The following is a 27,200-nucleotide window of genomic DNA, read 5'->3' on the forward strand; positions in this document are numbered from 1 at the left end:
ATATTTGAGATGGTGTTCATTTTCACTGTCACTCTCCATTTGAGCAGAAGTTGGGGAAGAGTGTTTGAATTCGATACATACATTGTTCCAGTATCCATCACTATATCCAACAATGATGGATAAGCACACTAGTCAGATGGTTTTGCAAGTCACATTTCTATTCCCAGAGTTTTACAATATATACTTGAGGTTCCCTTATTTCTTTTGCCACTACCCTTCAAATTCTGGAATAAATTCCATGTTCATGGTAGTCAGCTGCTATCAAGTTCTACTGTGCCTTCATTGTCTTCTCCTGTCTTTCTCAGGAACAGGAAAATGTTAAGAAGACCATTCCCTCATGTGTGCACATACTTATTTGCAAAAACTGAAGCAGAGCTAGTTCCAGTTTATTCAGTCAGAAAACAAATCACCAGGTTTAAATATGGAGGCTTGAATGACACGTCAGCTTTCTCTAAGGATTACACACACCAAAAAAAAACCTTAAAATATTCAAGGGTTGTTTTAAAAAAATTGAGCTGAGGGCAGATAGAACTGACACAACTGTTGGACTCATTTCATTTTGGCAGTACAGAAGTATAACTAAAAACAGAAGTCACAGCATCTGGAGAAAAAGAAAAAAAACGTGAAAAAAATGAAGAACTAAGCGGCACAAAGAAAATGCTTGAAATCAGTATGTATTGAAAAGCCTAAACTTATTTTCAAGGTGTAACTTTATAGATGTATATCAATAATACTGGAATTCATCTTCAAATGTCTGAAAAACAGTTGATTTTTTTCCCTCCCCAGATTCTCTTGTGCGTGATACTCCCTAATATAAAGTTTTGTCTTCTCAAATGATGACGCAGGAGTTTATAAACATTAAACCATTACCATTGGTTTTGGCTCCCAAAATTAGTGCTGAATTGCACACTGAAGTGTAAAAGGCCTCTAAAGTTAATAACTGTTACACAGTTTCTACAGACGTTTTTAGTATGCACAAAATTTTGAATGCACCCATTAGAAAAATAAAATGAACCCCATGCCATTTCATAGACTTGCTGGAGGAAGTAAGGTATGAAAGCATGAAAACCACCTATATGGGAATGGAAAAATTTACACATTTAACTTCACAAAAACCCTTATTGTGGTTCACAGTTGGATTTAATGCAAGGCCATAAGGCAGCCTTTACTCTAATTTACTTCAGTAGAACTACACACTTGAATAAAAATTGAAGGAATGGGCTTCGTCCTTGATAGATGTTCAACATTTCTCCATTTTCAGAGCAAAATTGAAAAGGTGGCATAGACAAGTGTTTGCTCCCCTTTAAAAACTCCTTTTCATTTTTAAACAAAATGTAGAAAATGAAAAACTCTTAAATATTCAAGAGCCCTTCATGCAATTATATTATTTCTTATTTTATTGGTTTGATAGTGTGGTTTATTTCTCTTAAATCATATTAGAAATATGAATTGCTAATATGTTGGGGGAAAGGGAAATGACATTGATGTAACAGTAACATTCTGACACTCTTGGAAGCTGCAGATAAATATAAATGTCCCCTGGAGGATTCACTTGTCTTGCAATACATAAAATGCCAGTACGGGAAGGACTGTAATTGGACTTACCTGAATCTACAAAAGTGTGGTGACCCCTGAAATATGTAATGACAGGAGGATGGGTTGAGTTCTCTCTCTCAATGTCCTTGTTTTTGTGAATTTGAAATGAGTCTGAAAGCTTGATTCAGATTTTTTTTAGAGCTATAAATACTCTTCGCTGTATATCTGTGAGGGATGTGAGGCTGAGCTGCAATAAATTATGAATACTTTATCTTGACCAGGTATTGTGTTATTTACTGAATACATATATTGCGTTAGCTCTCTGGCAGCCTTGTCAGGATATACACCCAGGAAGAGGAGTGGGTACTGATATTCACATCTCCTGGCAAACATTTCAAGGGATAAGAGACAATGCAAAGCCAACTGCTTTGGACTGCACCTCCGGACACCCTGCTGAGCTGCTGAACTGGGACAAGGGAGTGTGCAAAGACCTCTGGCAAGTTTTAAAAATGGAGACCCTGAAGGACGGGGTTGAGGGAGGAAAGGGAAGACCAAGGCAGAGGCTACTGGAGATCAGACTGACACCCAGACTCCAGCAATTAAGATCTAGGGTATGATAGACCTATCCAGGACCATAGGTAAGATAGTCATGCATATAGACTTCTTATTGTGTTAAAATCATTTCCTCTAATATTATGCTTAGTTCCTGCTCTCAGCTTAAACAATACTTTGTTTTGAGAAAACTGTCTGGTCATCTGTTATCCACTGGTCACAGCTCCCAAAGAAAAGACTTGCAGATTCCAAATCCAGCCAGGCCTGCTGTGCAATCACGGGTGGTTACAAGGGTGCTGTACCCTTGAGTCAGAGAATTATGGGATTCTCCCCACTAGGAAAGGTAAGTACTCAAGACCTATCACTTGAAGGGGTGAATTCGAAGACCAGAAAGGTCAAGGGTACTGCTAGCCCTGTAACCCTGACAGCATCCTTGCAGTTTCTGAGGGTCTTGTTGGTACTTTATTTAATTTTGTTAATTATGTCTGTCCTCCATCCCTTCCCCCTATAGTATACTAGTGTGTGTTTGGATTTTTATTATATGTGGAATATATTTTTTGCTTCTCACCAGAGAAGGGTAGCTGAATTTAGGATGTGTCTTGGATTACAGGCTTCATGACACATGCAGGCTAGTGTACAGTACCTGACCTTTTGCTATGAAAATTGGGTAACCACATACAGTACACATGTTCATTATTATTATTTGTATTAGCATAATGCTGAGAAGCCCCAGTCATGGACCAGAACCTCATTTGCTTGGTGCTGTATAAACACAGAACAAAAGAGTTACAATCTAAGTATAAAACAAGGAAAAAACAGGTGGATACAAACCATTGGGGGAGTACAAGAAAACAATATTGGTCTGCATGATAGGCTGTGGTCTAAGCATACCTGCAGGGTTTTTTCACTCAGGAGAGCAGAGAGTGTGAGATTTAATATGCTTCTGATTGCATCAAAGCCCAAGCAATCAGTTGTGCTCATGGCATGGTAATAGGGTTGCCAGTTGTCTGGTTTTCCTGTAATAAACTAACTAAAGATTTATTAACAAAGAAAAGAGAAGAGTTATTTACAAGGTTAAAACAGGAAACACACACACAAGTTAAAGTCTTAGATTTAAAAAGTAATAGAAGCGTCTGTAACAAGCAGCTCTGTACATCAGTGGGATAGTTCAGTGGTTTGATCATTAGCCTGCTACACCCAGGGTTATGAGATCGGTCCTTAAGGGCCCCATTTGGGGCAAAAAATCTGTCTGGGGATTGGTCCTGCTTTGAGCAGGGGGTTGCACTATATGACCTCCTGAGGTCCCTTCCAACCCTGATCTTCTATGATTCCATTAGGGCTGACCCATGCCAAGCAGGGTAGGGGTCTCTTGCTTATGTGTAGGCATATTTGCCCCTCAGACATTAAACAGCATAAAGATTCCAGTTTCTCCTTGTCAGGGATTTTTAGCCCCTTCTTGGAGAGAGTGAAGAATGCAATTAACAAGGTCTTTGTCCTTTGATGCTACATAATGCCTCGTTTGCCTTCAATTGCCCATCTTGTGTGTAGGATGAGCACTTTACCTTAATTAATGTTTCTTATCCTGTTTGATGAGTTACACAATTAAGCGATTTATCATGCAGACACTCAATATAACTTTATACCACGGGATACAGATATTATAAGTAGGATTAGTATGTGCAACATCCTACAAGCATTCCATAAAATCTAAACACAAAAGTCTTGTAACACTAACATCTATTTTAACTAAACTAAGGTGAATCAGTCTGGTTTCCAGCTATGCATTTGTCAGTATTCAGTGAGCCCTGGGCCTTGGCATGAGCTGGTCTGCCAGCATCACATTATCACCCATTTTTTTTGTCAATAGAAAAGATCCCTGTACTTTAACTTATTGTATGGTGACCAAATTTTCAAAACTGGTTGCCTAAAGTTAGGCTCCATGTTCTGGCACCTAGCCTGAGATTTTCCAGAGTACCTAAGGAATTTAAGACCACAAGTACCATGGGATTTCTGCTCTTAAGTCACTTTGGGAATGTCTACAATGCAATGTAAGCCCAGGGTTAGTGGGACTTGAGTCCACTGATCCTGCCTGAGAGAACCCAGGGCTTGAGTGTCTACACTGATTGGTAAACCTAGGTTATGAATTTTCTACCCTGGGCTCGAACCTGAGGCTCTGAATCAAACCAACCACATCCCAGACTCCCTAGCACCCACCTGAAATGTGGCCAGTCTAGCCCTTTGACCATGATGCACTGTGGTGCATCATGTCTGGCTATCCTGTACATTACAGGAAGTTTGAACAGCCTGCCAACACATTCTGCTGAGCTGTCATTTTGGCCTGTGTGCTCCCAGCTACCAGAGCCAGCAACATGGAAGCAGCACTTCTTGAAGAACTTCTTTTGCTTGCGCTTTCATTCCTGTGTCAGAAAATGGGCTGAGCTTCTGTGAGACACTGATGGACATTTCGGCAATGTTTTTGACCCACCAAAGCCACCTGATAAAATTTATGATGGAGCAGGAGAGGAGTATCCAAGCAGGGCAGACAAAGTGATTGACGCTTCTCAATACACTCGGTACAGTCTCTGATACCCTGTCTGTAGACCAGCACTTCTGGAGTAGGACCACATGCAGACTGGAGGTATCACATCGTCATGCAGAACTGGGATGACCAGCAGTGGGTTCAGAACCTTCACATGAAGAAAACTACAGTTCTGGAGCTTTGTGAGCAACTGACCCTCCAGCATAAAGACACGCCCATGCAGCCACCCCCGCCAGTCCAGAAGTGGGTTGCCAAGCCATCTGGAAGCTGGCTACCCCAAACTGCTACAGGTCTGTTGCAAACCATTTTGCAACAATTGGAAAGTCAAGTGGTTGTAGAGGTTTCTGCAGCAATCAGGTGTGTGGTATACACCAAAGTGGCAGGGGCCATTGTTGGGACTCATGTTCCCATAGTTTGCCCTCCTTGCTGAGCACAAACTGCAGAGGGCACTGCTCTATTGTTATGCCAGCCCCCATGGACCACAGAGGGTGACTTATGAATGTCAATGTGGGTTACACTGGAAAAGTTCATGATGCCAGGATTTTCCACTGATCAGGAGTCTACATTCATGGGCAGGCTGGGGCACTATTCCCACCAAATGACGGTATCATAAACAGAGATACTGTCCCCACTATTATTAGGGACCCAGCTTTTGCCCTGGCTTATGAAACTGTACCCCAATTTCAGAGCCCTGGCAAACGATGGTTTAATTACACTCTCAGCAGGTGCAAAATGGTTGTTGAAGGTGCTTTTGACATACTGAAATCCTGTTTGAGATGTTTACAGACCCATGTGGATTCCAGTGTCATCCACGCTGAGCACATCTCCAGGGCTTGCTGTGCTCTTCACGGTGTTTGTGAAACCAGAGGTGAACCATTTCCCCCTGAATGGACCTATGGCAGCAAGAGGACCCTGAATCGGTACCCTCAGCCAGAAAGATGCATTTACCACAGCTGGGTCTGGATGCACCTGACCAACAGTAGTCAGGGGTGCTTTGTGCTCCCACGTTATGGACTTACATGTCCCACTGAAAGGGGGAGTAATACCTCTATGAATGTGCTTGTGGAGGATGCGGTGCAGTATTTTAGTGCCATGCAATGTACTTATGAATGACATGACCACTTATGAAATGGGGGAGGGGGTTATTCACAGTATGGATTGATGTAAGGCAGTGATTGAAGTATGAATTGCTATAGATAACCATATTGAGGGATAGTCTTTGCATACTAATTCTCAATTGTCCCTGGGTCCGTGTTTACCTTTACTATTTTGAATACACATCATATGGAATGAAGCAGTGATAGCAATAAATTTTCTGGATGAAATAAAAAACATTCTGTATAAACTTGTATTAGAAAATTATAACACTCACCCATTCCCAGGTAGGCCAGCTGCCATTACCATGCCAAAACACTAGTAACAACAGAACTCTACAGGGGAATAGGGGACCAGAACCACACCTAGCACAAATCATCAAAATCATGCCTGTTTTATGAGGGCTTTGACTGGGTGCTGGGCACCATTCGCAGGATGGAGCCAACTGTAGTGCATGATGACCTGGTCAGCTGGGACGGTGTCCTGCTGGTCTCAGTATCCAGCCAGGGGATTGATGGGAGCCAGCAGCAGGCACTGAGTGGGGACAATGAAGTCACTGTGTTGCTGGAACCGGCTCCACAGCAGGCTTTGGAGTAGGAGCAGCAGCAACATATTCTGGGACCATACTTGGAGGAGCTGATGCACCCCCTGAGGAACAGCCCGCTGCAGACCCTACACCTAGTGAGGTACTGGGGATGGGCATAGTTTTTCTGGCCTTGCACGAGAGATTTTCCAAAAATCAGGCTGTGCTGCTGTGACCATGAAACGTGTGCTTTGCAAAAGGTTTGTTCTATTCAATCTCCTTTGCAAACACAGGAGGCTTTCTGCTGGTGTGTTTGCAGCTAGGTGGTCAGAAGACAATGTAAGTGTTAACACTGAGTCATTGAGCTGCTGCAGTACACCAAGGATGGTTCCTTCTGTTTTCAATAGAGTAGATTCAAGATTCTTGAGACAGAGAAGACAAAGGAAGTTGGCCCATGGGATTGTGGGTTACTTTTTGGAGGACTCCCAGAACCTGTGTCAACTGGGGCTGCCACTGCAAAGCAATAGGGCTCAAGCCCTGGGTGAAGGCTTGACCTGGGCTTTGATCCAAGTCCTGGGTTAACACAATTTGTGTGTGGATAGAAGTGGGGTTAAGCTTGAACCTGAATCTGAGCCCAAGCTTACAGTGCAGTGTAGACATATCCTTAGGGATCTGTGATGGGGTACGTACCACACACAGGCCCTGAATGGGTTAATGAGGGCCTGAGAGGACAATTACATTATCTGGCTGCATCTGGAATGTGAAGACTAGCTGGGCCGCAGCAGGCTGGTTAGTAGAGAGAGAGAAAGTTTGTAGCAGAAGGGGCTGTACAGAGGGGTCCGCGGTCACTTTCTGGGAACAGAGCGTAGGCTATGTCTACACTACAGCTTATGTCAATATGTTGGTATGGGGTGTGAACAAGTCATCCCCTGAGCAACATAAGTTACACCGACCTAAGCACCAGTGTGGACAGTGCTATGCCGGCAGGAGAGCTTTTCCTGCGAACATAGCTACTGCCGCTCGTTGGGAGTGGATTAATTAAGTTGACAGGAGAGCTCTCTCCCATTGACTTAAAGCAGCTACACATCCATGCTCTCTAGTGAAGCCATAGCCTTAGTGAGGAGGAAGCCCTGGAGGGGAGTAAGTCCTGGGATCCTAGCCTGTCTAGAGAAGGCTGAGAAGCAGCCAGGGGAGACAGAGACTTATGGCTGGAGTGGCACAGGCTCTGGTGGGGAGCCCAGGCAGGAACAGGACCTTAGGGGTCTGGGGGAGCCCTGAGAGGCATTTAAGAGAGCAGGCATTAAGGTCAAGCCAAAGGAGGGCGGAAGTGGGTTTTTGTTTATACTTCTATGCTCTGGTTTTGTGGGACTCCAGGGGGATGCCCTGTGAATCGCATCCCTAAGGAAAGGCTGAATCTACAGAGGCTGCAGGGAAGCAGGCCTGAGAAAGCCTAGGTAGGGAGGAGCCCAGGGAGGCAGCAGCAAGGAGTCTGACTGAGACACCATGGCTTCTGGTTATAGGGTGTCAGAGCTGGAACGTGGTGTGGTGTGGGGACGCAGGTTCCCCTGTCAGCCACTGGAGAAGGTAGCATAAAGCCTCCCCTGAAATAAAGTGATAAGGACATTGGAAATCCCTGAGACATGGTTCTGAGGTCCATGGGGCCAGGAAGAAAGGCCCTTGTGTACCTTCTCAAAAACAGCTATACTGAAATCAGCTAATATATTATTTCTGGCAAGAATTAATTAATATTATAAAGCCTGATCTGGCTAGTGGACAGAACACAGAAGTGTAATCAAGCAGGACAACATCAAATGGAGGATTATCTTTACTGGTGAGCAAGAACCTAAACTAAAGACCTGGTTACCTAAAATATGGTTACCTACTGAAATAAAAGATAATCTGCTCTTTCTGGTCCAGATAATTGTCTCTGCTCTAGTGGCATAAAGCAGATGGGAACTGAGCTGATTTGGTCCAGTGAATATTCCCCAGTGTAGGGGTAATCTCCAGTTGGCATACAGAGTGGCTGCAGTGGCTCTCTGACACCACCACACACACATATCACAATTCCAAGCACAGGGGCATAGCTGGGGGGAAAGAGGGCCTGGCCAAAGTGCTGCTCTGCTCTGGTGATCGCTGGCTGCTGAAATGGTCCTTAGGATGTAATTTGGATATAATTTAACAAAATCTGGAGGTTGCTCTGAACTATGCTAGAAGCTGGGCCAGCCTGCAGCCAACATCAGGATCAGGGAGCCACAAGGTGAAACTATACCACATTTACCCCTCCAACCCTCACACTCACCTACATTAAGATATCTCACCCAGCGTGAGTCTAGCCTTATGTTGGTAATACTACTACTGGAGTCTTCTAAAATAGAGCTGGAAGAATATTACAAAAAAGATTTAGATATTATCACTTTTTCATAAAAGTGCTTTAGCTGGATTTTCATTCTTTTCCTGCTCACTTTTAGGAAATAGTCGAGTGAACTAGCTTTGGTGGTGGGTATGTTTTAAATTAATTATTGAAGAAAGTTCCTGAAAAGAGTGGTCAAATTTGTGAACCCAGGAGGAGTGCGGGGTGCGGCAGGGGGTTGGAGGCTCAGGGCAGGGGGGTGGGGTGCAGGAGGGGATGCGGAGTATGGGAGGGGGCTCAGGGCATGGGGTTGGGGTGCAGGGTGCAGGAGGGATTTGGGGTGCAGGCTCTGGCTGGCACCACTTACCTCGAGCGGCTCCGGGGTGGCAGCGGCACACAGAGGGGCTAAGGCAAGCTTCCTGCCTGCCCCGGCAAGCATATCCGGCAGTGGCTTCTGGGGGTGGGGCGGGGCAAGTGGCTTCGCCATATGCTGCCCTTGCCTGTGGGTACCACCCCAAGGAATGGGGAACAGCAGCCAATGGGAGCCGCAGGGGACGGTGCCTGCAGGTGAGGGCAGCGCACAGAGCCCTCTGCCCCCTCCCGCCAGGGGCCATGGGGACATAGTGCCGGCTGCTTCCGGGAGCAGCACGGGACCAGGGCAGGCAGGAGCCTGCCTTAGCCCCGCTGCAGCACGGGGCTGGCAATCCCACGGGCTGGATCCAGCCCTTGGGCCATAGTTTGCCCTCCCCTGCTCTGAGAGAACCTTGCCAGTGCCTAACTTAACATTTCTGGCTGATGTCCTAGCGTAAGTGTTGGTGGCATAGCCACAGGAACACCCAGACAAAAATGGACATGTCAGATAAAAGCTAGTTTGGCTTCAGGTAAGAACATAGTTCTGAGCCTTCCTTTATCATGAAAGACCTACTGAGCACAATGGATAAAGGAGGGTGCAGTTGCCATTCAACTCCCTGGGAAACCCCAAGCAGAATTTTGACTGAGGCATCCAAAATTCCTCCTTTGGATTCCAGCTGCAGCTTAGCCCTCTGGACCTCCTTCAGAATGCCTTTGCTTGCAAGAGAAAAGCCAGATTCAAGCCTTAAATTCAGAATCAGAACCGGCTGCTGCAGGAGGAGGTCTTTTTCTCTTTGGTAATATAGTTTTCCCTATGGCAACGCATATCTGTTTCTAGCATTGACTCCTGAACTTTAAAAATCAATCATTTGTTTAGTTTTAAGCACTGTCTTCCTTTTCTGCCAATAAGTCCCCTCTGCTCTCTTCTGTGAGGACCTGCTGTCACTTCAGTTGACCTCTTTCCCCATGTACTTAAAAGATCCCATGGAAGTGTGTCCAGTCCTGAGGGCTAAAACAGAAAGGTGTCTTCCTCAGACTATTCAAAGTGAACACCACAGCCTTCTGATTTTAGCTCTTTGGCTTCCTATTCCTCCCTAACATTTGTAAATTAAACTTCCATTTTCAGATTTCCAAATACTGTTCCAAGGTTTATGTGATTCCTTTAATTATGGTGTGAAGTATAGGCACAGGCATTCCAAGAAAACAACAATTACCTGGAACGTGTTATTAGAGAGAGAATTACGGAGGCCTGCTGCATCATTTGTGAAACATCATGAAAAGTAACTGAAGTAGAGAGTGCTGAAGATATATCTGGCTAGTTTGCAATAATGAAGTTTGAAACATTTTGAGGGGGTCATATTACAATGCAACAGTGACATGATAGACTTAAGACTGAGATGTTCCTTAGGTCACCCTTGAATTACCTGAAGGTACATAAAAAAAATTTGTCATCAGTTAAGTGAATACTGTACGTGAATGATCAGATGCAGCTTATTTTAAGATACCATAACTGGTACATATTTTGTCCTCATGATGCACTAGAGCTCTTGCCTGGTTTTAAGATATTTGGTTTAGAAACAATTCTGTTACAGCTATTTGTAAATTCAGTACAGCACATGCTCATCAGTTTGCTTTCTTTAACCTGTGTACATATTCAGAGCCCCATCTTTAAACATATAGTTTTCTGACAATGGCAGGAGAGGATAGTGTGATAGAGATGGATTAAACCTAGCAATCTTTTAGAACAGAAAAACATTTTTATTATCAGAAAGAGAAAATATATATCCAAATCTCCAGTATTCAGCAACAAAATGGCAAAATGGCCCTCAATTCTGTAGCAAGAGCTATCCAGTGACAACTGAACTTAGATTCTATGATGCTCTGCTTAAATTTTAATTGGGCATACAGATCACAGGGTATTTTTCAGTTCCTTGAGTGTATGGCTATAACTTTTAGAATCAGGTTTGGAACTGTGAAGGGACCAGGGGTGTCTTGTTAGTCATATGTAATGTCTGCTTTCATTTCTCCATCCTCGTGGCTGGCAAATACTGTACAGAGCTATTAAAGGGTGACCGCCAGGGTCGTTCTTTGAGGGAAGGAGGGAAATAGAAACTCAGCAGATTTACTACACATGTGAAACATGCCAGCTTGATGAACCAGGAGGCTGAAGTCCTCTATTTCTTCAAAAGAGTGGAATTGTACAAACAATGAGAGTGCAAATTTTCCCACACTGTCGGTGTACCTCAGCCTTGACATGGAAGGATCACCTCTAGGGGACAGGATCCATTCCCACTCAGGCTACTCAGATTGCCAACCAAAGTGCCTGTTGTGTTGGTGAATGGTTGTTTTTGCATATGACGTGGATATCTGCTGACTCAAAACTAGGCTGAGACCACTGTTCACAAGAGCCACCAATTAGAAATCCACCTCATATGTGGCATATCTGACTAACAATGCCCGGTTGCAAAGGTTTGAGAGAGAGCACAGTAATGGAGAACACACCAAGGCAGTTGCAACCTGTACAGTATTTATTCAGATTTCTTGGTGTCTTTCTGAAAGATCAGAGCACAAAACACAAGAGCACACAACATTACATTACTGATCACCAGTTCCTCCCAGCTATCATTCTGTGTCTGTTTTCCATTTGTGTTAACAAATCTGCTTGCCCTGCTTCCTTTGGGTCTGATAACTGAAATATATGAGAGGCAAGAGCTGCAGGCACAATGCAGTGAAAGTAACAGCTCAGAGGCAAGAGGAGTGGAAGAAATGAAAAAGTGCGTTGGAAAAACAAAACACCTACAGTGTATGAACAATCCACAGTGAGCTAGGAATGGTTTATGGTTTTCCCTGTGAGCTTAGAAACTACAGCAGCCCCACACCCACCTCAAGCTGGAAACTCTTCTATTTCACTGTCTGGAAAACCTGGCAGTTTCCTCCTCCGCATTCCAGTGGTAATGCCTGCTGCTGTTCTTGGATATTATACCACGTTACTGCAAACCTCAGTATTCCTAATCATTATTTGGAGGACTTCTTAAGTCCTGTTTGACTATCCTTACATCTATTTACCAGAGGTACTCTGGTTCCTACAAGGGTTACTTCCCCCACCATTTTCTAATTTCAGCCCTAAGGGATTTTAGTGCTTCAGATTACTTGTACAATCAGTGATGTCAGTGACAAAGAACAGAAATCCCAAACTGCAGAACGTGTGTACACAACGGTAGTAGGGCTCATTTTTTTTCAACCTTCATTGTGATCCCATGATCCCAGTGTATTCTTCCATAAATTAATTCCTCCTGTAGATGGTGTGGGTCCTGGTTACCGTAAGCTAGTGCAGCATTGCCTGCAACATTTCGTCCCATCTTGAACCTTTCACAAAGCTCACAAATTCACAACGGCATATAACCCACTTTTTGAATACAATAGTCAAACAATGGGGCTTTCTACACAGGGGCAGCTCCAGGCACCAGCGCAGCAAGCGTGTGCCTGGGGCGGCAAGCCCAGGGGGTGCTGTATGCCGGTCGTCATGAGGGCGGCAGTCAGGAAGCCTTCGGCGGTGTTTCTGCAGGAGGTCTGCCGGTCCCGTGGCTTCCGCGGCAATTCGGCGGCGAGTACACCGAAAGCGCGGGACCGGTAGATCACCCACAGAACCACCGCCGAATCCGCATGACCAGCGGACCTCCCGCAGAAATGCCACCGAAGGCTCCCTGACTGCCGTGCTTGGGGCGGCAAAAAACATAGAGCCTCCCCTGTTTCTACATAGCTAAATTGCCTGAAAATCTGGTCCATGCTTATTCATATTAAACTAAGAATAAGCCACAAGCTCCATTGTGTGACTTTTGTAGCCAAAATGTTCTCCTCATTGGTAGATTAACCTGAGTAAGGACCATCTGCTGTATGCTGTGCTCACATTAATGGTAGGATTCCCTCTGAGCACTTTTCCACTTGGCTTATCCAGAACACCTTGTCCAGTTCTGGGAAAACACTTTATTCAGTTCTCTGGGATCCAAAAGAACTCAGTGTGACTCCAGATTTTGTCACCCAAGTACCTTTATTTGACATAAGCAAAATTACACTGAGCTGATCAGGCTCAAGCATAGGTGGATGGGTATAGGGTGTGCCACACATGCAAAGTTACATGGAAAACCTCTTCCTTTATCTACATTTACACATTACATTGCATTTACTCTATGTTGCATCACATGTTTTAGGATTGGCTTGGATAATATTCAGGAACCAATCCCTGTGCAGTATGTTATGTCCATGCATATGCTTGACCTACTCTTTACCTCATCTCTATATTCCTAATTCATCTTGTCCATTGTTAGTAAATGGTTCCCTGGCTGTTCTCCCTCTTATCTTAGCTGGCTCAGACGTTCTATCTTTTTAGCCTACTGACGTCTTCACTTACCTTATTTAGCAAAGTATTCTGTTTTCTACCTAATGATCTGTTTACCTCCCTAGTTCTATCATCCAAGAGATGAGACCTCCCTCCAGGTGTTAATTATCCAGGTCAAGCCTCAGCTACATTTAATAGCTCTATTGATTTCAATAATCAATATGCATAGAGTCATAGAAGTGTAGGATTGGAAGGGACCTTGAGAGGTTATCTAGTCCAGTCCCCTGCACTCAAGGCATATCGGTAGGGAGTACCGTAGTTGGCCATGTATAAAGACTCCAGGATCTGGCTCAACATTATCTGTGTTCGTTTTCTTACACATGCTTTCAAGATTCTTACCATATTTTTCATGTGTCACTCTCATTTTGGATCTTTGACCCACTTTTCATTCCACATTAGCAGGTTTTGAGCTACGTAGCAGAGGCAGAATCTTGTAAACTCCTTTCCTATTGCTGTCATAGAGTTGTGATTATTTTTTATTAATCCTGTTGCTGCACCTGGCCTCAGGCAAACTCTCTTCAGTCCCGGACGGCCAATTTTTAAGGATGTGGAGGAAGGAAGTAGTGGCTTGACAGCTGATCTAATAACCCTGTCATCACTATAAATGAGTAAAGCTGAGAAATGCCAAACACAGAGCTCAGAAAACATCAGGGGAGAAAAGTGGGGCTAAGCAACCCCAAAATTACATTAAAAGAATAGCGAGTGGACTGTCTCGATCATGCAGGTGAAAAGACATTGTGGAGCATCATAGGTTTAAAAAAAGTAATCACTGAAACAGCCCTTGTTGGGGACCCAAAAGCCAAATTAATATGTGGTCTAAATTCTGGTTAGTGTTACTAGAGTGGCCTGGGTTGGGGAAGAAGTATCAGGATTACTTAGACTGGGAGCTCTTTGGAGCAAGGACTGTCTTTTTGTTCTGTGTTTCTACAACACCTACCACAATGGGAGCCTGGTCCATGACTGGGGCCCCTAGACAATAAGACAATAAATAATAACAGGAAGTCTCTCTCCTTTCACACAAACAGGGAGGGTCAGACAGAATCTACTTATATAACTGTCTAATGAGCCCATTACTGTGGTATCTAAGTTACCACTAATGCTCTTCAAGGGGGACCAGCGGAGAGCAGGTGCAACCAGAAGGATGCCAGAGCCCCGGGATCAGCTGAGTTAAGGCATATCTAGCATGGAGAGATTGACAGAGACCCACATTAGAAATCTCTCCTATTGAAGTTGTTCCACTTTAATTAAGTAATTAAATATTAATTGGACTAGAGCAAGAGTTAGAATGACCCTATTGTGAGCACGCTCTGCTGAGCAGTGGCAGAGCCCTGTTCATATCCCTTCTCCTCATCAGACAGAGCAGGGAATTGAATGAGGGTCTCCCCCAGCCCAGCCCAGTACCCTACCACTAGACTAAAGATTATATGAGAAGTCACTCACCTCTGCTCACCTAGCCCTGACTGATTTATGTGGCATTAGGGGAGCCTCTGATTAGGCCCTTCACACAATTTAGACAACTAAATGCCTATCACCCTCCTGTTTGTGAATCACATGCAGAGACAGGCGCTGAACTCCGAGGCCAGGTTTTAGCACAAACCCCTTTCATTGGCATCTCACCTGGGCTAGTTTAAACAGCTCTCCACCTAGCATACTGGCATTATGGATCACATTCTAAGGCTCCTGTCTCGCCCCATTCATCGTAGCGAGTCTAGGTATCTAACTCAGGCTTTGGGGATCACAAGTGTTGTTTCTGTGATTTTCTAGGCACCTAAAAGTTAGGCATTGTGATGCTCAGCAACACAATGCCTAAATCTCTTTTGTGAATCAGGGCCCAAGTCACTTGCCCAAATCAACATCCCAAGTCAGTGATAGTGGCAGGAATAGAACTCAGTTGTTTCTTGCACTACTCTACTAATAAATCATAACTTGCATTTATATAGTGCTTTTCATGTAGTGCTCAAGGTCCTTTGTAATAGTGGGTAAAGAGCATTATCCCTATTTTACAGATGGAGAAACTGAAGCACAGAGGTGTAGCACTGTTGGTGTTTCTGAACAGTGGAACTGGATGTAAGCATAGGACTCCGAAGAGAGCCCTTACTGCTGCCTCCCTTCAAACCTTGTGTGTTTTGCAGGTAGGGGGAGAATAGTTGGTGAGTTAGTTATTTATCAGCCTGTTATGTTAAGCAACTTTAAGAATGCCTAGTGTGTGTGACTGGGACAAGGTGAAGTCGCCTGGGTAACTACATGTATCATTTATTAACAAATTCAGTTTAGAAAACTTGTAATTGTATTCCACACTATATCTGATTCTGACCGTGTGGCAGAGTAGATTTTCCTTTGTAGACATTTTGAAAAGGATTTAAATTAGTTTGGTCCTCAGCAGAGTAATAAAGGCTCAAGTTTCCAAGTCTCAGCATCATCAGACTTGCTATGCAGAAGGAGGACACAGGAGAGGGTTGGAGGTAGTCAGAAAAGCAGAGGAAAGTGGGAGTACCCCCGCATCATGTAGCTGGCTATTACCACTGCATTCAAGGCATAAATTGGCAGGCACTATTGGAAGGACACTGCAGCACTTTACCCCTCTACTGTTGGCTGCAGTGGGAAAGCAGTGTATCCACAGGGAAACTAATCTGAAGATTGACTAGGATCCAAAAGATTAGCATTCATTTGTAACCCAACTCTTGTAGTTACTGTCTCTTTTTAATGCTAAATTATAGCACGGTATCTTACTGTACCAATGTAATCGCTAGCAAATGTTCTAGCTGTTGCTCTTTGAAGTTAGAGAGGAGCTAGAATTTTCCAGCTGTTACTGTGGAAATTAAACAGAGCAAAATAAAAGCAATTTGAACTCACAAAATATGGGGGGAGGAGAGCGGGGGCTTCTTTTGTGATGCGATGAAGGGGGGGCAGGGAGGAGATATTTCAGAAGAGATAGTTGGAATTGCCTTTGGGAGGTAAAGGGGTGGAATTATTTTCTTGCTTGCATATTCATAAGACCAACTCCAGTTTAGAAAAGCAGCATTTGATTGGCTTAGATATTGTAAAAAAAAAAAAAAAGCAGAAATTCCATCCTGCTTTAATCATTGTCCACTGCAAGTTTCTTTAATGACTTCCAGATGCATTCTTTTTATGCTATTGTTTCAGCACAGCTTCCAGACAAAATTTGGATCTGTTAACATACAAAAAAAAATCCTTACTCTGCCCTCTACTCTCTTCTAACAGAAAACAGATTTCACTTTGGTTATATAAATATGTGATGAGCTGGAGAAATAAAATGTCCGCCACTGACTTCCTTCATGAAGCCTCTCGTTAGGGAGCAAAGGAAAATAAGAAAACCAAAGATAGGCACATGAATCCCTATGCTGAAAAAGTGGAATTTCTTTTCTCTATTTAAATTGAAATGTATTTCTAAGTACAATAGTACAGTAAAATTGAGTTTAAAAATACCTTCTCACTCTATGTAACTGCAACATGCCTTTGAATAATAAATACATTGATTTATGATGGGAAGCGCTGGACTGGGACTCAGGCCTCAGTTCTATTCCTGTCTCTGACACTGGATTTCTAGGTGACCTTGAGCAGGTCACTTCACTGTGCCTCAGTTTTCCCATCTGTCACAATATTTTGAAAAACACATTTTTTCCACTTAAAAGTCATTTTACACAGTTGAGCTGGTTAGTGGGGCAGCAGGTTATATAGCAGTAGTATATAAAATAGCCATGCCAGGCTGCTACATAGTCTAAGCCCATGGCATATGTAAGATACCATGATTCCATTTAAGCATTAACTCTTTAAGAGAAAAGGAAGTTTGTCTTGGGGGGAGGGCTGACTCTGATGCACAATTCCTCCTGGGGCTACTCTTTGTATGATTCAGTTTATGCCCTGCCCATTTGGGATCCTATTGCTGTGTAAATGTCTTTGTAGTTCACTAAATATCTATTCCATCATTTATCGTTGAACATAAATATAAGTAATGTTATTTAGCTGTAACATGGGTTCAATCATGTACCCATTCTGAGTTTTGTCATTAACTTTAATGGGGTGCATTAACCTCAATGTAAATTCAAACAGAAAAAGAGGAAAATTTTAATTCTGCCTACTGAAGTCACTTGAAGGGCCTAATTTCTAAAAAGTTAGACCCATTTCAAAGTATGAAAAGCAAAACTGGTTCTAAAGGACAGGATGGCTTAAAAATATATATATTGTAAATGTAGGCTTCTCTCATATCAAAGGCTGGTTCACTTATAACTGATCTGATTTCTAGGTAAATAACACATTACTTCTTGGGGACATATCAGGCCAGGTCTACAGGATAAATTTAAATTAGTATCACTATGTCACTCAGGGGTGTGAAAAATCGACACCACTGAGTGATGCAGTTGCACTGACCTAACCCTGATGTAGACAGCACTATGTCGATGGAAGGGCTCCTTTGAAAATCTCAAACTAATAAATGGAGTGTTTATAATTATATGCATTTGTTAACTTCATATATACCTGTGACCATCAGAAAATGAGAGTATATACTTAAATAAACATACAAAAGTAGCTGCATTCAAAGCAGACTCCCATCTTTAGAATCATAGAATATCAGGGTTGGAAGGGACCTCAAGAGGTCATCTAGTCCAACCCCCTGCTCAAAGCAGGACTAATCCCCAGGCAGATTTTTACCCTAGTTCCCTAAATGGCCCCCTCAAGGATTGATTTTATAAATCTGGGTTTAGCAGGCCAGTGCGCAAACCACTGGGCTATCCCTCCTCCCCTATAAAATATATAAAGATATAATTTATTTTCTGTCAAATTATAATTATGAGTGCTGTATTCACACAGTTCGGTCATGTCTGCTAGTTATTGTCCAAATAAATTATAGGTCAGTGCTCTCTAATCATGTTCTAGATTAGGGATTAACAATTTTTCTCTATAGAGGGCCCCCTCTTTCCAGTTTTAAATCCTGATATTAATTTTATATAAAACACAAAGTCAGAATATATATTGGGGCAAGGAGCAAATTCTCTTACAATGATGATGATGAATACATGGAGAGGGTGAGCAGGGAAAGGCCGCTGCCTCTGAAGATTACAGTGTGCTCCAATAGGGCTGGGCTGAGCTGAGTGGCTCTATAGCCAGCTGCTATACCTGCAAAAGAAGCATTTATTAGAATGAGGCCAAGAGTCTTTTTTCAGTACCTATCATGGGGATTCCCTTTTGGGTAGCCTCATCTGGGTGATGTACAACATAGAGAATCTACTTTTTGTGTCCATTGTTCATTTTCACCATGTAGCATGATGAGGAAGTACTATGCTAAGGAAGCACAGTGAGTGATTGCCAGCAGAACAATAAAATCAGTGATAAGGAAAGCTTCTCCTCAGCCATTTCACTAGCCCATATAGTACTGATGAAGAAATGGTATGCCAGGTCTTATTAATTAAATAAATCCTGTAGTAATAAAAGCAAAACTAACATCACCTGCATATTGCTAATATGAGGGTTTCTAGACTGGTATAGTGAACCTCACAAATTCTAATCAGGAAGAAATAGGGGGGAAAGAAAGGCACCCTTCCCTTTGGTGAAGTTCCTTGTAAATGTCTGGGACTTCAATTTAATTCCAGATGATAGGCATAGATGCTCCCCAGTTTAGAGCATGGCTTAATGATTACTTGAACCTCAGGTACAAAAAAAATCCAGTTTACTCTGAAACTGTATGATCCTGAAGCTATGTAGGACTCTCTGCTACAACCTTTTCAACTAATCCTATACAGTGAACATGTTCTTTTTGCCATTGTTTGAAATAATGGCCCAGAATAGACAGGGATGTTAGAGCCTTGCTTGTGCCCTAAGCAACGTTTGACAGAGCAGGAAGGATTCAGATGTCTAATGGTTAGAGCAGAGGACTGCATCAGGAGATGTGGATTGTATTTCTACAATATTTTTAAATGGCTAATAATCTTGGATGTCTCAATTTTGGGGGGAGGACCAATTTGAAACACCTTACAGGGATCTGATTTTAATAGGGTAGGTGCTCAGCAGTCTCTGAAAATCAAGTCACTTTAGGTGTCTCACGCTGAATACCCAAAATCTGGGGCACCAAAAATCACTGGTTAGTTTTTCAACTAAAATTTTCAAAAGTGTCCATTAATTTTGGGAGCCTCAGGTGTTAACTTGGTTTGCAATTTCAGAGTTTCTGGGCACCCACAGCTTTTACTGATGTCGGTTGGAGTGGTGAGTATTCAGCTAAATATCCAAGTTTTCTCAAATTTGGCACACATTTAGTGGACACAAAAAAGTGGACACATTGCAAAGTGCTTTGAGATGCTTGAGTGAATGTGGCTACGTAAGGCTTACCTGTTTCTTTTTGTATCAGAGACAGCCATGTTGCACAGAGAGCAAAATCACATGGGTCTTATAAAAATTCTGAGGCAAATAAGCTTTATAAAGCAAATTTAATTATCCCAGTAATTCCTACAAATGTTCTCTTAGAGTACGAATATCTGAAGTCTCTGGAAGTGGGTGGAGGAGGTATTGATCATGAACATATCATTTATGTTCAACTTCTTAGACTAAGTAGTATAAATAATACCAACAAAGAGGCCCGTTTCATTTTAAATGAAAAAGAGACTCGATGGCTCAATAGATTGGTAAATGTCTATATGGCCTTTTCATCTCAGAGTTGCCAATTTAAATCCAGCACTGGTCTAATTTCTAGAATTTATTACCAACTGGTACCTGTTTAAAGTCATGATAATATTAATTGTCATAAGTCCAATTCCTGCTAAACAGGAGTCTCCCCCCACATCCCACGAACCTATGAGCACTACTTTCAATGGCAACCCCTGTGCAATGCAGAACTCAGCACCATGTGGATCCCCTGCATAGTATTTACACAGGGGATGAGGCTAAAAGACCGAGGGCTAGATTCATAAAGGGACATGGGTGTTGCAATGCCTAACTGCTAGGCACCCAGCTGCCTCCCAGGATCCTCAGCCCTAGGTTAGGTGCCCAGACGCCTCACACAATACACGGGGAGAGTTAGGCACCTAAAGAAAGGGACCTTCAGAAGCCAGCAAGTTGACGAGGAGCCACCTAAGCTACTCAAGTCAGCCGTTTCTTATGACCCCACCACCATTATAACCAATTGCCCTAACTACTGAGTTTACTGCAGAAGACCCATATTCAAATATCTGCACTGCCTGATTTGAGGAGAAACTTGAACCCAGTTTGCCCAAGAAAGTGCCTAACCACTAGGTTACTGGGCATTCTGGTGTGGATCTGGCTCAGTCTCTCCTGTTGTAGCTGGTCCACTTTGATCCAATTAATATTTAATTATTATACAGGGGTTTGAACCTGACTCACCCGTATCCTAGCTGAGTGCTCTAACCACTGGCCTATCCAGCATTCTGGATACATAAATGCACTTGAGCCTGAAAAATTCTCAACCTGCTCATTCCTAGCTGCCTTTTGTGTGAGCCCCAATTTGGTAGGCATGCTTTGAGAACACCTACTAGATTGTGTCCTGCTGGGGTGATAAACAGGGGGAACACCAAATCTGAGAATCCCTCTGGGTCTTATGAATGAGCTAGGCCTCTGAGCAGCTTGCTAGCTGTGGGGTGGCATCAGGATTTAAGTGGCTTTTTGCATGCCTACCCAGGGAAATGTAGGGGTCTACAAGATTAGGCAGCAGCTGAGTAATTGTTTTAAGAAAGTCAGTGACACTTAAATGTTGGACTTAGATGCCTAAGTACCTTTGTGGATCTAGCCCCTGTTGCCTCACTGGTTTTTTTTCTCCTGTGCCCTCCCCTCACATGGGGCTGGTTGAGCACATAAGGGACCTAGAGAAGCTACTCCAGCCATTGTTTTTCAATACATTCTCCAAAGCTGCTCTTCAGCCACATTGTGGGCTGGATGGAGGATTCCTCTGCACATCCTGGCTCCCTGCTCATTTGCTCAGCCTGACTACTTGGAAGGGGCATGAGCAATGAGTTTTGAAGCAATTGGAAACCTCAACAGAAAGGCCAAGAAAGCAATAGGCTTTCTCTCTCACTCCAGATCAGGACACCTCAGCAGGGCAGTGAGGAAACTTTATCCATAGCAGCCTGTGCTGTAGGGCATTTCAGTCTCTAGGCCTGTCAGATTGGTACCATTCATTGACACCTAGAGCTGGTTGAATTTTTTCACATAAAAAGCTGCTTAATAAAAAAAGTCTTATTTTCAAAATGGAAATTTTTACAAAATTTGTCAGTTTGTCAGTTTTATTGCAGTTTTATTGCAACTCTGCAAAGTTTTCCATTATAGTTTTGCAAACATTTTACTAAAATACTTTATATATATGTTTCATTTACCAAAAATATATTTTCTTACTAAAAAGCATACTTTTGAGAACTGAAAAATTTCAAAACCCTTTTTGGTTTAAAATAATCAAGGAAAGTTTAGCAAAATAAAATGGAAAATGGGTCTGATCCAAACCTTGCAAACAGAAACAAATTTGAAAATTTGAATTTTTTGGTGACATCATTTTCCAGGTTTTTGACCGTCTCTACTGATATCAAATCCATTTTTTTAAATTCCTCTTTTACTTTAAAGTATTTAAAGACTTCTAATTATTCAAACTGGTACATAACTGTAGCATTTCTGAACAGCTCAAGTACAAAGGGATATTTAACAAAGGCTATCTCTGGATTTCATCCAGTCTTGAGCCATAGCAAGACCCCAATATACAGTATGACTTGTATCTTCTTGACACGTCACAAAATAAAACAAGCAGTTTTCTCTTGGCCAAGTTCCTACATGAGATTCCTTTTATCTTAGTCTGCACAGTGCGTCCAAGTCCCTGACTCTATCCTGGCTAAATCTGCATGTGTTTTCCAGATGAAAATTTTAACTGCACAGCAAAGTGAACCAAGCTCAGATTTTAAGTTTAAAAAAAACCAACTGCCACATATAGTGTTTGTATTGTGGCAAAGAGCAGGGAAACTTTTTTTTCCTGCTTTAAAAAGGCCAAACATTTGCTATTCATTAAAATTGCTCTTCCCAATCCTGCTTTAGAGACTATTGCTCATGGTTTTCTTGGGGAAAAAATGCACAATTTTTCTCTAGCTGCAAAGCAGTGGTGCTAAAAAAAAGTTTCTTTTTCAACCAAAACCATGCAACTGAGCAAATATCCTTTCCTGTAGTTTTGTGTTATTTCCTTGTGAATGTTAAAAACAATACTGTATCAAGTGTAGTTGTAGCCCTGTCAGTCCCAGGATATTAGAGAGACACGGTGGAGGAAGTAACTGAAACAACACTATAATCCAGGGGCAGTCAATTATTTTTTGTCAAGGTCCAAATTTATTGGTCAAGGTATAGTCAAGATCCAGACTCTAGAGAAAATGACAAAAAAAATGATGACAATAATAAGTAAATAAAAATATTTTTGAGTCCATTTGAAAATGTCTGGTGGTGTGGATTTGGCCCACAGTCTGCTTATTGACTTCCCCTGCTAGCCTCGGTGCCTTATCTAACTTTGACCCCTGCATATAAATAAATTTGCATTTGTAAAGAGCTGAACATCTTGGAAATATTATAACTGATAAGGAATGAAAACCCTTTTGAAACTTGAGCTAAATTGAACACATGCATGAAAAGGAATGTACAAATCTTCTGTTCCATTGTGAAAAAGAAACGAGAACTATCTTTGGGCTCCAGACCAAACAATAGGAAAGAGAAATGCACTTGGAAAGAATGTTGGCAAAACATGTGCCTATGTGCTAAAGTTGCAAACGTTTTAACAGAGTGCAAGAAAACCTGCAGGTTGAAAGGCTAAGGATTTCTTTCCCCCCCCTCCTGAATCTCCATAACACCATTCCAGGGATTTGAGAGCTGCAGGATGACGTGGAGCAGGGGGTCATAAAATCCTGTTAGAAGAAGAGTGTTCCATAGCCTGGATTTACTCAGAGCAGGTCTAGGCACTTAAAATTAAAAGTCCCAGGGAGTGAGTCATTTTGCCTTGTAGACTTCCACCGCTCTCTCTGAAAAAAGGAGCAGGCAAAACCTATGAAAAGCGAGTCAAAGATTTCCCTCCCTTGCACATTTTGGGCCTGATCTTGCCGTCTTTATTCAGGAGCAGCAACAACTTAGTTTATGCATTTGAGGGGGGTGAGGCAATATATAACATAGTTTGTCAATCCTGAAGTTGAGCAATTTTAAGCATTCATAGGACAGACCTTACCATTTAGAAAAATCTGAAGAAATCTTGGTGATACATATTCTGCCTCTCTTTTTACACTACTTTTAATTTGAATTGCTGAATCCCTTGGTGTTGTGTTTGTCACAAAAGACTTACAGCATGAATACTGTATAACTGGGAAGTGGTTCAGTCAGTTGCCACGTCTGTAAAGATCCAGTGCACAAAAGGGGAGGCGGAGGTAACAGAAATACCTTCTATTTGACAAACGAAAAAGAACTAACTAGGGCAGCTTGGAATTCCCAGTGCCACATCAGCAAGAGTGGAATCCTTGCAGCCCAGAGTTCTTAAAACAATACAGAATGTGGCTTATACAGAATAAAGATTAGTCACAGCATAAAGCTGTCATTTTTGTCTCCAAAATCCTATGCATTGTGCCTCACTTCCCACACCTTTCAACTCAAAATGTATATGTAATATTTCAAACTTCAAGCCTGAAAGCCTAAAAATAAGTCACCTAAACCCATACATTAATATCTTAGGTACACATATGGTCCCCATTATGAGAGTATCTGAGCACCTCACAATCTTTAATGTATTTTCCTCACAACACTCCTGTAAATTGGGAAAAACTGAGACACAGAGATTGGGTAACCTGTCCAATGTCACACCATAAGTCTGCGGCAGAGCAGTCAATTAAACCTGGGTTCCAGGTGAGCCCTAACCCTGGATCGTCCTTCCTCTCTTTATTTAGGAACATAAATAGAAGTGGTCTGATTTTCAGATGTGCTGAGCCTCAACTAAAGTCAGTGGGAGCTGTGGATACTTAGCACATCTGTAAATCAGGCTACTTTTATTTAGATACTTACATATAGGTTTACGTGCCTATGTTTTGGCAACCGGATATTGAAAATGTGGTCATTTTATATATGTGAACTGTTTTAGGCTCTGGTTCCTATCTTCAGGCTGCTTCCTGCCCCGCACCCCCTGACTTAGTAAGCAAAATAAAAATTAGAAATGGATATTTCTGAATCATTTTTGATGAGAGAATAGATGTGCATTTCCTGTAAAATATTTGTATACACCTTCTTATGGTAGATGTTATAATACTATATTACTTATAAAATTTTACTATACTTTACCTCTTTTACATTTTACAGTGTTTTGATTTTTTTAAAATATTATTTAGTATTTGTATTGCAGTAGCATCCAAAATGTGCAGGATGCTTTCCAAAGACTCAGTCCCTGCCCCGCAGAGCATACAATCTAAATATACAGAAAGCCTAATTAGGACTTGTCTACACACAGTTTTTGCACCAATTTAACAACAGAGGTTTAGAAACTGTTAAAAAAATCAATGCAATTCCCTAGTGTGGATGCAGTTATGCCTTCATAAAGGTGTTTGTTATAGGGAGCAAAGTTAGCACTGCCTAAAGTTAAGGTTGCCCAGCACTTTCCACTATAAGGCCCTGTGTTTAGTTAACTTTGCTAAACTTTAAATACTAGGGCTGAAATTTTCCATGACTCGGGTTTAATTTTTCTGGAACATTTCAGTTAAAATGGTTGAGTTGTTTCTGAAAAAAAGATTAGGGAAAATACATTGTTTTGCCCATGTTAACAAACTTTTTGTAAGTGTTTTTAGATAATATATAATATGTGATCATGTAATTAAAAACTATATCATAATGAATACGCACAAGGGAGTGAATTAAGGTTACACAGTCAACCTTAAGTCCAGCATTTCCTAACTTTTGAGTGCTTCATTTAGCAATCTTAACATTCCTTTAACATTGTTTTTTGGATGTAATATCAGTAATACTTGTTTCAGTAAATTTTCTAAACCAATACAAGTAAATCAGTGCAAAAACTATGTGTAGACGAGGGCAATGGTTTGAGAAAATGATATAGAACAGATGAGCAAAGAGATCAGGGCAGTGAAGAACACTTGTCTTGTTAGTTACATGCTGTTGAGTTTAGGCATGCTAAATTCCCATCCTTGTATCATTCAAACCCTCTTCTTCCCCACTCATACCGCAGTAATCTCCAGCCACAACTGTAGTATCTTTATGCCTCTCCCTCCGAACATTCATCCATTTCCCTCTGCATAAATGAGCAGTACACTCAGAAGATAATTAACTAATTAGATGAATTAGGCAGCTAATTTCGTATACACATTGCAGAAGCAGTGTGTCACCTGGAATGACGATAACTGAGGAGAGGTTTGAGGATCATCTTGTGAAGGACAGTGTCGGAGAATGCACTGAGAAGGCTGTAGGGAAAGCAGATGTCATACATGGAAGAGAGGGAAAGAAGGGTAACTTGATATGAGACAAAGTCAGATTAGTAAGGAGGAGCAAAGTTAAGTAGGCACTTGAAAGCAATCACAAGAAGAAGAGGTGGAGAGATTCAAAGAGAGGAATGACATGAACAAGGACAACTGTTTTAGTGGTTACATTTTGTATGGATTGGAGCTGATTAGTTTGGAAGGTCATTATGCAGGAAGTTAAAAATGCTACTGGTTAAATTATTCAAAAATATTGACAAATGTGGTAGTGCTTTCAGTTATTTGATATTTTCTGGCATAGTTTATGTCTATATGTTGGTTATGTAGGAAACAGAAGTAAATATAAGCAAAATATATACTTCCCCTAGCTAGTAAACGATGATGTCATTCACCATGCTTCCCTCAGTCTTGCTAGTTTGGACAAGAAGATATTACCTGCAAATGAACTGTCCTCTACTGAATCACTCATGGTGTAAGCAAAGGTGGCAGGGGTTGGAGTGGTCAAATGGGACAAATTTGCCTCAAAACAGAGAGAGAGCAGTAGTTTTCATGTTATTTATCACCTCGTTGGTTTAATACAATCGTCTTTTTCAGTGTGATGGGGTGCGTTTTCCTCCCCAGCTCTGAAAGGGTTAATGTGGGCCTGGCGGGTAGGCCAGCCATAATTAAAAATGAAGCCCAGAGGGGGAAGGAGCTTAAGCCTGGTCTACACTAGGAGGCACCTTATATCGATTTTAATGGCTCTTAACATATCGGATTAGGACAGTGCACCAGTGACGCTCTGACCGCAATCTGAACTCGGATGCAGTGGTCAGGTAAACAGGAAAAGCCCGCGAACTTTTGAATATTTCCTGTTTGCCCAGCGTGAGTCCGAAATCAAAATAAAAAAAAGAGCTCCCGCATGGACCATGCGGATGTGATCGCTGTAAGGGCAGGCAAATCCGTTCTATCCGTTCTATCAGCGCTCCGTTACAGAAGATGAAATTCAGAATCCTTTTTAAAAAATCTCCAGACAGACGCCATAGCAGGGACTCAGCGCACTGCAGCGTGACAAGCGTAACGGAAAGCCAAAGAATCAAATGGATGCTCATGGACTGGAGGACTGAAGCTCTCCCACAGTTCCTGCAGCCTATTTGCATTCTTGGCTGAGCTCCAAATGCTTCTAGGGTCAAACACAGTGTCGCAATCTACTCACCCACCCGGTAAAACAATCCTCTGACTCTTTTACATGTCACCCTATCTTTACTGAATGCTGCAGATAGACGCGATAGTGCAGCACTCAACACCAACATCCTTGCTCCCCACCATGGGCGGCTGATGGTACAAAATGATGGAAATCCATCCTCATCATCAGCCTCAGCTGACATCAGCCTATTGGCCCTAATTTTTCTGGTGGATGGATGGTGCAATATGGC

At 42.2% G+C, this 27,200-nt stretch overlaps 1 long non-coding RNA gene across 1 annotated transcript; it reads right to left on the minus strand.

The window, feature by feature from the left end:
- Positions 1-370: 370 nt before the first annotated feature.
- LOC120399178 lies at positions 371-23,784 on the minus strand. The gene is made up of 5 exons (XR_005595009.1): positions 23,547-23,784; positions 18,361-18,478; positions 2,980-3,118; positions 1,606-1,783; positions 371-601 (listed from the first exon to the last, which is right to left on the minus strand). It is a non-coding gene; the product is annotated as an uncharacterized LOC120399178 (long non-coding RNA).
- Between the last annotated feature and the right edge of the window lie 3,416 nt (positions 23,785-27,200).

The sequence above is a fragment of the Mauremys reevesii genome, linkage group 2 (genome assembly GCF_016161935.1).
Source record: "Mauremys reevesii isolate NIE-2019 linkage group 2, ASM1616193v1, whole genome shotgun sequence".
In the NCBI taxonomy this organism is placed as follows: domain Eukaryota; kingdom Metazoa; phylum Chordata; order Testudines; family Geoemydidae; genus Mauremys; species Mauremys reevesii.